This window comes from Colobus angolensis, unplaced genomic scaffold (genome assembly GCF_000951035.1).
Source record: "Colobus angolensis palliatus isolate OR3802 unplaced genomic scaffold, Cang.pa_1.0 Scaffold279, whole genome shotgun sequence".
Lineage (NCBI taxonomy): Eukaryota > Metazoa > Chordata > Mammalia > Primates > Cercopithecidae > Colobus > Colobus angolensis.
In genome coordinates this window covers 1,255,796-1,263,172 of record NW_012116032.1, presented here as the reverse complement: position 1 = coordinate 1,263,172, position 7,377 = coordinate 1,255,796, and the positions used below count along the sequence as shown (strand labels likewise).

The following is a 7,377-nucleotide window of genomic DNA, read 5'->3' as shown; positions in this document are numbered from 1 at the left end:
TTTCACCATGTTGGCCAGGCTGGTCTTGAACTCCTGATCTCATGATTTGCCCACCTTGGCCTCCCAAAGTGCTGGCATTACAGGTGGGAGTCATCGCACCCAGCCCCCCAAAATTTTTTTAAGTCAGCCAGGCATGGTGACATGCACCTGTAGTCCCAGATACCCTGGAGGCTGAAGTAGGAGGATTGCTTGAGCCCAGGAGTTCAAGGTTACAGTGAGCTATGACGATACCACTGCTCCAGGTTGGGAGACAGAGTAAGACCTTGTCTCTAAAAAAAATAAAAATAAAAATAAATAAATAAATGTCAGGCCTCTGAGTCCAAGCTAAGCCATCTTATCCCCAGTGACCTGCACGTATACATCCGGATGGCCTAAAGCAACTGAAGATCCACAGAAGTGAAAATAGCTTAACTGATGACATTCCACCATTGTGATTTGTGTCTACCACACCCTAACTCATCAATGTTCTTTATAATCTCCCCCACCCTTAAGAAGTTTCTTTGTAATTCTCCCCACCCTTGAGAATGTGCTTTGTGAGATCCACCCCCTGCCCCCAAAACATTGCTCTTAACTCCACCGCCTATCCCAAAACCTACAAGAACTCATGATAATCCCACCACCTTTGCTGACTCCTTTATCGGACTCAGCCCACCTGCACCCAGGTGAAATAAACATCCATGTTGCTCACACAAAGCCTGTTTGGTGATCTCTTCACACGGACACGTGAAGCAATAATGCTAATAAAAAAGAGAATAATACTTTTGACTCTTTGATAATGGTCATTTTTCTCTGCTTTTCCTCTTTTTTCTTTGTCCCCCCTTATCAGAACAGAACTTTTTTTTTTGAGACAGAGTCTTGCTCAGTCGCCCCGTCTGGAGTGCAGTGGCGCGATCTCGGCTCACTGCAAGCTACGCCTCCCGGGTTCCCGCCATTCTCCTGCCTCAGCCTCCCAAGTAGCTGGGACTACAGGCGCCCGCCGCCACGCCCGGCTAATTTTTTGCATTTTTAGTAGAGACGGGGTTTCACCGTGTTAGCCAGGATGGTCTCGATCTCCTGACCTCATGATCCGCCCGCCTCGGCCTCCCAAAGTGCTGAGATCCCGCACAGGTGTGAGCCACCGCGCCTGTCCCAGAACAGAACTTTAACTAAAATACTGACAGCTAACCACATTTAGAAAGACCAGGTTGATGTGGAGAATTTGGAAATGGAAACAGGTTAGAAGAACCTGCCTGCAACAAAGATTTTTAACTTTATTTATTTATTTATTGAGACAGGGTTCTACTATTGTTGCCCAGGCTAGAGTGCAGTAGCGTGATCACAGCTCACTGCACTCTTGACCTCCCAGGCTCAAGAGATCCTACCACCTCAGCCTCCAAGTAGCTGGGACTACAGACTGGCTAATTTTTTGTATTTTTAATAGAGATGGGTTTTTGCCATGTTGCCTAGCCTGGTCTTGGTCTTTAAATATTTATTTCTTTTAGTATTAAAAGTCAGCTCTTCACTGACAAAGCTAAGAGCACAACACAGGTTTATCAGAGAGTGATTAGGAGGGGAGCAATGAGGAAATTGCTCCTCCCTCCCCCATCTAAGGGAACATCAGGAAATTGGTAATTTAGCATAACATGGGTAGGCGGAGATCTCTTTTTGTTTCCCAGATGGCATCTTGCTCTGTCACCCAGGTTGGAGTGCAGTGGCACAGTCTCGATTCACTGCAAACTCCGCCTTCCCAGTTCAAGTGAAACTCCTGCCTCAGTCTCCCAAGTAGCTGGGATTACACGCGTGAGCCATCACGCCCGGCTAATTTTTGTATTTTTAGTAGAGACGAGGTTTCACCATATTGGCCAGGCTGGTCTTGACTCCTGACCTCGTGATCCATCTGGCTCGGCCTCCCAAAGTGCTGGGATTACAGGCGTGAGCCACAGAGCCTGGCCTAGAAATGTCTTTTAAAAGCATTCATTCCAGCCGGGCATAGTGGCGTGCTTCTAAGTGCTTCAAACCATTAAATATCCAGACAAACCAGACTTTTTTTGCCTATTTTAACTCTGTTTCTCTCCTTACATTGGACTCTTCTAGAATGGAGGAGTTTTTTTGTTTGTTTTTGGGTTTTTTTGGCAGTTTTTACAGTTTTATGTAAACACAAAACATGCGTATGAGCTATCTATTCATTTTCTTTGCTGTGCAGCCTGGCATTGGGGTTGGTGACTCTGACGGCCAGCTGGGCAGAACTTTCCATGATGGCTTTGAGGTTCTTGGTTTTTGTGAGCGATCTCAGGACAGTAAGATCTGTTGCACATCAGCAGCACTTCCAGCTCCTTGATGTTGTGGACCAGGAACTTCCGGAAGCCACTGGCAGCATGTGCTTTGTTTTTTGTTGCTGTTGTTTGTGTTTATTTTTGTTGTTGTTGTTGCTCCCATAACCTATGTTGGGCATCAAGATCTGGGCCTTGAACCTTCTATGAACCCTGTTGTCAATACCTCTGGGTTTCTCAGTTACGCTTCATTTTGACATATGGGTCTGACTGGTGCTGGATGAACTTCTTGGTTCTCTTTTTGATGATCTTGGGCTTCACAAGGGGTCTGATGCCGAGGAGGAGATGGCTGCCACCTCTGTAGGCAGCCCAGAGGAAGAGCTAGAATGTAGTTTTTAACTCACAATTCAGAACTCTCCTGAACCTGCAGACTAGGTTAAAGTTCCTGCTAGCTACCTGCAGCATATAGCCCTTACTACTCTCATAGCACCTGTTAAGTAAGGAACTACTGAAATCACTTGCTTAATTACCTGATGTATGCTCCACCTGGGCAAGGATCTTGCATGTCTTTTTTTTTTTTTTTTAGACAGAGTCTCCCTCTTGTTGCCCAGGCTGGAGTACAGTGGCGCAATCTCGGCTCACTGCAACCTCTGCCTTCCGGGTTCAAGCGATTCTCCAGCCTCAGTCTCCTGAGTAGCTTGGATTACAGGTGCCCACCACCACGCCTGGCTAATTTTTGTACTTTTTTAATAAAGACAGGGCTTCGCCATGTTGGCTAGGCTGGTCTCGAACTCCTGACCTCAGGTGATCCACCAGCCTCGGCCTCCCAAAGTGCTGGGATTACAGATGTGAGCCACTGCACCCAGGCTCGTGCCTGATTCAATTGTGTATCCACAGTGCCTACTATAAACCTGGGCACAGGACAGATGCTCAGTAAATAATTGTGGAATTAATAAATGAGTATTCTCTTACACATCAAGGTTGCTAAATATTTATGTTAGATGAATGGTGTGGTAGTTTGTTCTATTGATGGACCCCAATGAACCAAATCTCCTGCTATTTACATCTTTGTGCTGTCCCTTCTTGAAACTGACACATTTTAACCAATAGGATACAGCTAAAGTTGCCCTGTTCCGGTTCCAGGCCTAAGTCTTAAGAAACCTTGAGCTTCCTCCTTTTGTACAAATGGAAGAAAATCCTCACAAACCTAGTCCAACTCCTTCAACTACCAAGCTAGGAAGAAGCCCAAGTCTTCTATACGGTGAGGCCATGTGTAAGAGAACTAAGAACCCAGCTGGCGGCAAGAACTGAGGAACTCAGCTGAGCAAGAACTGAACCCCTTCTCCCACCAAACTCCACCAACTAGCACCAACGTCCCAGTCATTTGAATGGGCCGCCTTCGAAGTGGATCATCCGACCCCAGTCAAGCTGCTCCAGCTGATGCCATGTGGAGCAAACTGCCAAGTCCTGCACAAATCTCAGAATCAGGAGCAAATAAATGATCGCTATTGTTTTAAAGCACTGAACACGGGAATGGTTGTTATGCAGCAACTGATAATTGAGATAGAGGATAGGTGGATATTTACATTTCATAAAAATAAAATACAAACCATGTGCTCTATGTGCATGTATACCCAAAGATTTCCTGCAATGAAAGGCAGCAGATTTACAGAGAGAACTTATATATTTCCTGAACATACAATAGTCTAATATGTTATTAAATCAAGCATTATAGAGTGTTAGCATTTTTTCTTAGTTATGAAAAATAACTAATGTTTGCGAATATGAACTATTTACTATGTGCCCAGCACTTTGTATGCATAAATTCTCACAATAGCGATATGCTAAACATATTATCCCCAATTTATAGACAATGAAAATGAGAGTTAGAGAGGAAGTAACCAGGCCAAGGTCACACACTGAGCAAGATTCAGAGTCTGAATTTGAACTCAAACCATGCAACTTCGGAGCCCAAGGTCTTAATAACACTAGAGGGACTTTCTGAAAAAAAAGCCACCACTACCACCACCACTACTTACCACTACCAAGACCAGTCATCAGAACAATGTAATTGTGCTCCTTCAAGGGAGAATTACTGTCACTATTTCTCTTTCTCTCCATTTCCATTCTCTTTCTCTCCAGCTTCAGCTGAGCTCCTCCAAGACTGATGGTCTAGTGATGCAATCAGCAATCTCACTACATGACAGCCCCCCAACCAGAGTTTAGGAGAAAAATGATTCAGTCACAAAGGTGTTACCTCTAAAAAGGATTTGCAGAATGAGCATTAACCTTACCACACATGCAGCACCTACTGAAATAGTGCGATTGCAAGGAAATGGCTCTCAAACAAAACATCTCTTCCCTGAGTGGTAGATGTCTGAAATCTGCCATTGTGAAGGGGAATGAAAAATGATCTGCCACATACTTCTGTATACCTGATTCTCTGGAGTCAATTTCATCATCTGTAATATTAAGGAACTGATTTGTTAAATTCTCTAAAACTTCATGGTTCTATTTTTTTTTTTTTTTTTTTGAGACGGAGTCTTGCTCTGTTGTCCAGACTGGAGTGTAGTAGAGCGATCTCAGCTCACAGCAACCTCCACCTCCCAGGTTCAAGCAATTCTCCTGCCTCAGCCTCCCGAGTAGCTGGTACTATATAGGCACATGCCGCCACGCCTGGCTAATTTTTTGTATGTTAGTAGAGATGGGGTTTCACCGTGTTGCCCAGGCTGGTCTCAAACTCCTGAGCTCAGGCAATCTGCCCACCTGGGCCTCCCAAAGTGTTGGGATTACAGGCGTAAGCCACCGCACCCAGCCCTGGTTCTATTTTTTAATTTAAATTTAAGATAAATTTAGCAGCTATTAGGTTATTAAGTTAGGCAAGGGATTATAAAAATATAGTGATTTAACTGAAAGGTACTTGTTATAGATGGGTTTTATTTCTGTTCTGAAACCTAAAAGAAAGGATAGGATTCTGGGAACATAGACTATGTAAGTTATAGTCTACATAAGTAGACTACAAATATGACAGACTATATAAAATAAACCAATCACAAAGAGACAAATACTGAATGATTCCACTTACATGAGGCACCTATGTAGAAAAATTCATAGAAACATAAAGAATAGTAGTTACCATGGGCTGGGATGAGGAGGAAATGGAGAGCTGTTCAATGAGTACACAGCTTCAATTTTGTAAAATGAAAAATTTCTGGAGATTACTTGCAGAACAATGTGATTATACCTAATACTACTGAACTGTACACTTAGAAATGGTTAAGTTGATAAATTCTATATTTTTTATCACAATTTTAAAAAATAAATAGAATATACACACCCCATGAATGGTACAGACAGTACTACTTCAGTGGCTTGGGGAAATGAGAGATTCACTGCTGTCAGGTGAATGACATCAGTGTAACAAGAAAAGCCCCCTTGTGGGAAGATGGATGGCAGTCCTTGAAGATGATGAATGTTGACAGGTAGAGACAGGAAGATGCAGAGATAAGCAAAATTGGGGAGGTGGAAGAAGCTGTAATGCATTGGGAGATAGGAAGGAACCCAGTCTGATTTAACACTTAAGCAGTGTGCACAGAAAAGAAATGCTTAAAGAATCACATCCAGGGAATTTTATATTTTATTTTATTTATTTTTGAGACAGAGTATCTCTCTGCACCCAGCCTGGAGTGCAGTGGCACAATCTCAGCTCACTGCAACCTCTGCCTCCCAGGCTCAAGCGATCCTCTCACCTCAGTATTTTTTGTAGAGACAGGGTTTCACTATGTTGCCCAAGCTGGACTCGAACTCCTGGGCTCAAAGGATCCAACCACCTCAGTCTCCCACGGTGCTGGGATTACAGGCATGAGCTACCTCACTCAGTCAGAATTTTAAATTCACTGAAGTTAGAGTTATATTTCCAGTGTATTTCATTTCTTCATAATTGAGGCAACATGTGCAATTGCTCTAGGGAATGAACTTTTTATTGCTTCAATTTTAGATTGATAAGATCACATTATGATGTATCATTAGGAACAGCTAATAACAGTAATGATCTAATAAGTGTAATGCAATCTAAGACACTTCACAAATAAACAAAAATTAAACCAAACTGGGCAACATGCCCAGATTACTTCCTACACACACAAACAAAATACTACAAAAGTAAAAATGGAAACAAATGTCTCCCAAAAATGGTGGTTATTTTTGGGTAGTAAAACAATGGATTTTTTTTTCTTTTTCTCTGTGTTACTTCTTATTTCTGTTTTGAAAATAAGTATGAACATCTTTTGATAATGGGAAAACATTTAATGATATAAATTATTATTATACGTGGCATCAGAATACAAGAGAAACACTTCGTGAAAACCCAAAAGAAAAATGGTGAGGAACCCACCTCTATCTCACCAACGTGGGGATTCCAGCTACTTGGTGGCAGGCAAATTGCCTTTCATTGATTTTATACACCCCTAACAGGGCTCCTCACAGTATACTTTCTCCAGTAAGTAGTTTTTGACTATTAATGACTCTGGACACAGGAAAAGGAAAGGGTCTAAGCCATCCCAGGAATACATTTTGGCCCTGAATTTAACTAGAAAGAGGGAATAGCAGAAATGCTCCCACTACTCACCATGCTAAAGATAATATTTTTCAGCACTTGTCAAGTCCCATCAGTGAGCCAGCTAAGGAGCTCAGTTCCTTCTCCAAAAGATTAGAAAGTAGGCATCTTGTTCTCTTAAGGAGAGACTGTGAGTAGGCTTAAAATTGAATTCACACTTTTCATCTCTAATGGAAATCAATGTTACTATTCCTTCTGTTTCCTTCCACAGATATACTATGCATATATATATATGCAAATATGTATTTTACACACACAGACACCACATCATATAATTAATCTCTGTTAGCCGGACGTGGTGGCTCACGCCTGTAGTCCCAGCACTTCGGGAGGCCGAGGCGGGTGGATCACCTGAGGCCAGGAGTTTGAGACCAGCCTGGCCAACGTGGTGAAACCCCATCTCTACTAAAAATACAGACATTAGGCCGGGCACGGTGGCTCAAGCCTGTAATCCTAGCACTTTGGGAGGCTGAGACGGGCGGATCACGAGGTCAGGAGATCGAGACCATCCTG

General features: G+C 42.9%; 1 pseudogene; it reads right to left on the bottom strand.

The window, feature by feature from the left end:
• Window positions 1–2,158: 2,158 nt before the first annotated feature.
• Window positions 2,159–7,377, bottom strand: part of LOC105516270 — a 58,089-nt pseudogene continuing 52,870 nt past the window's right edge.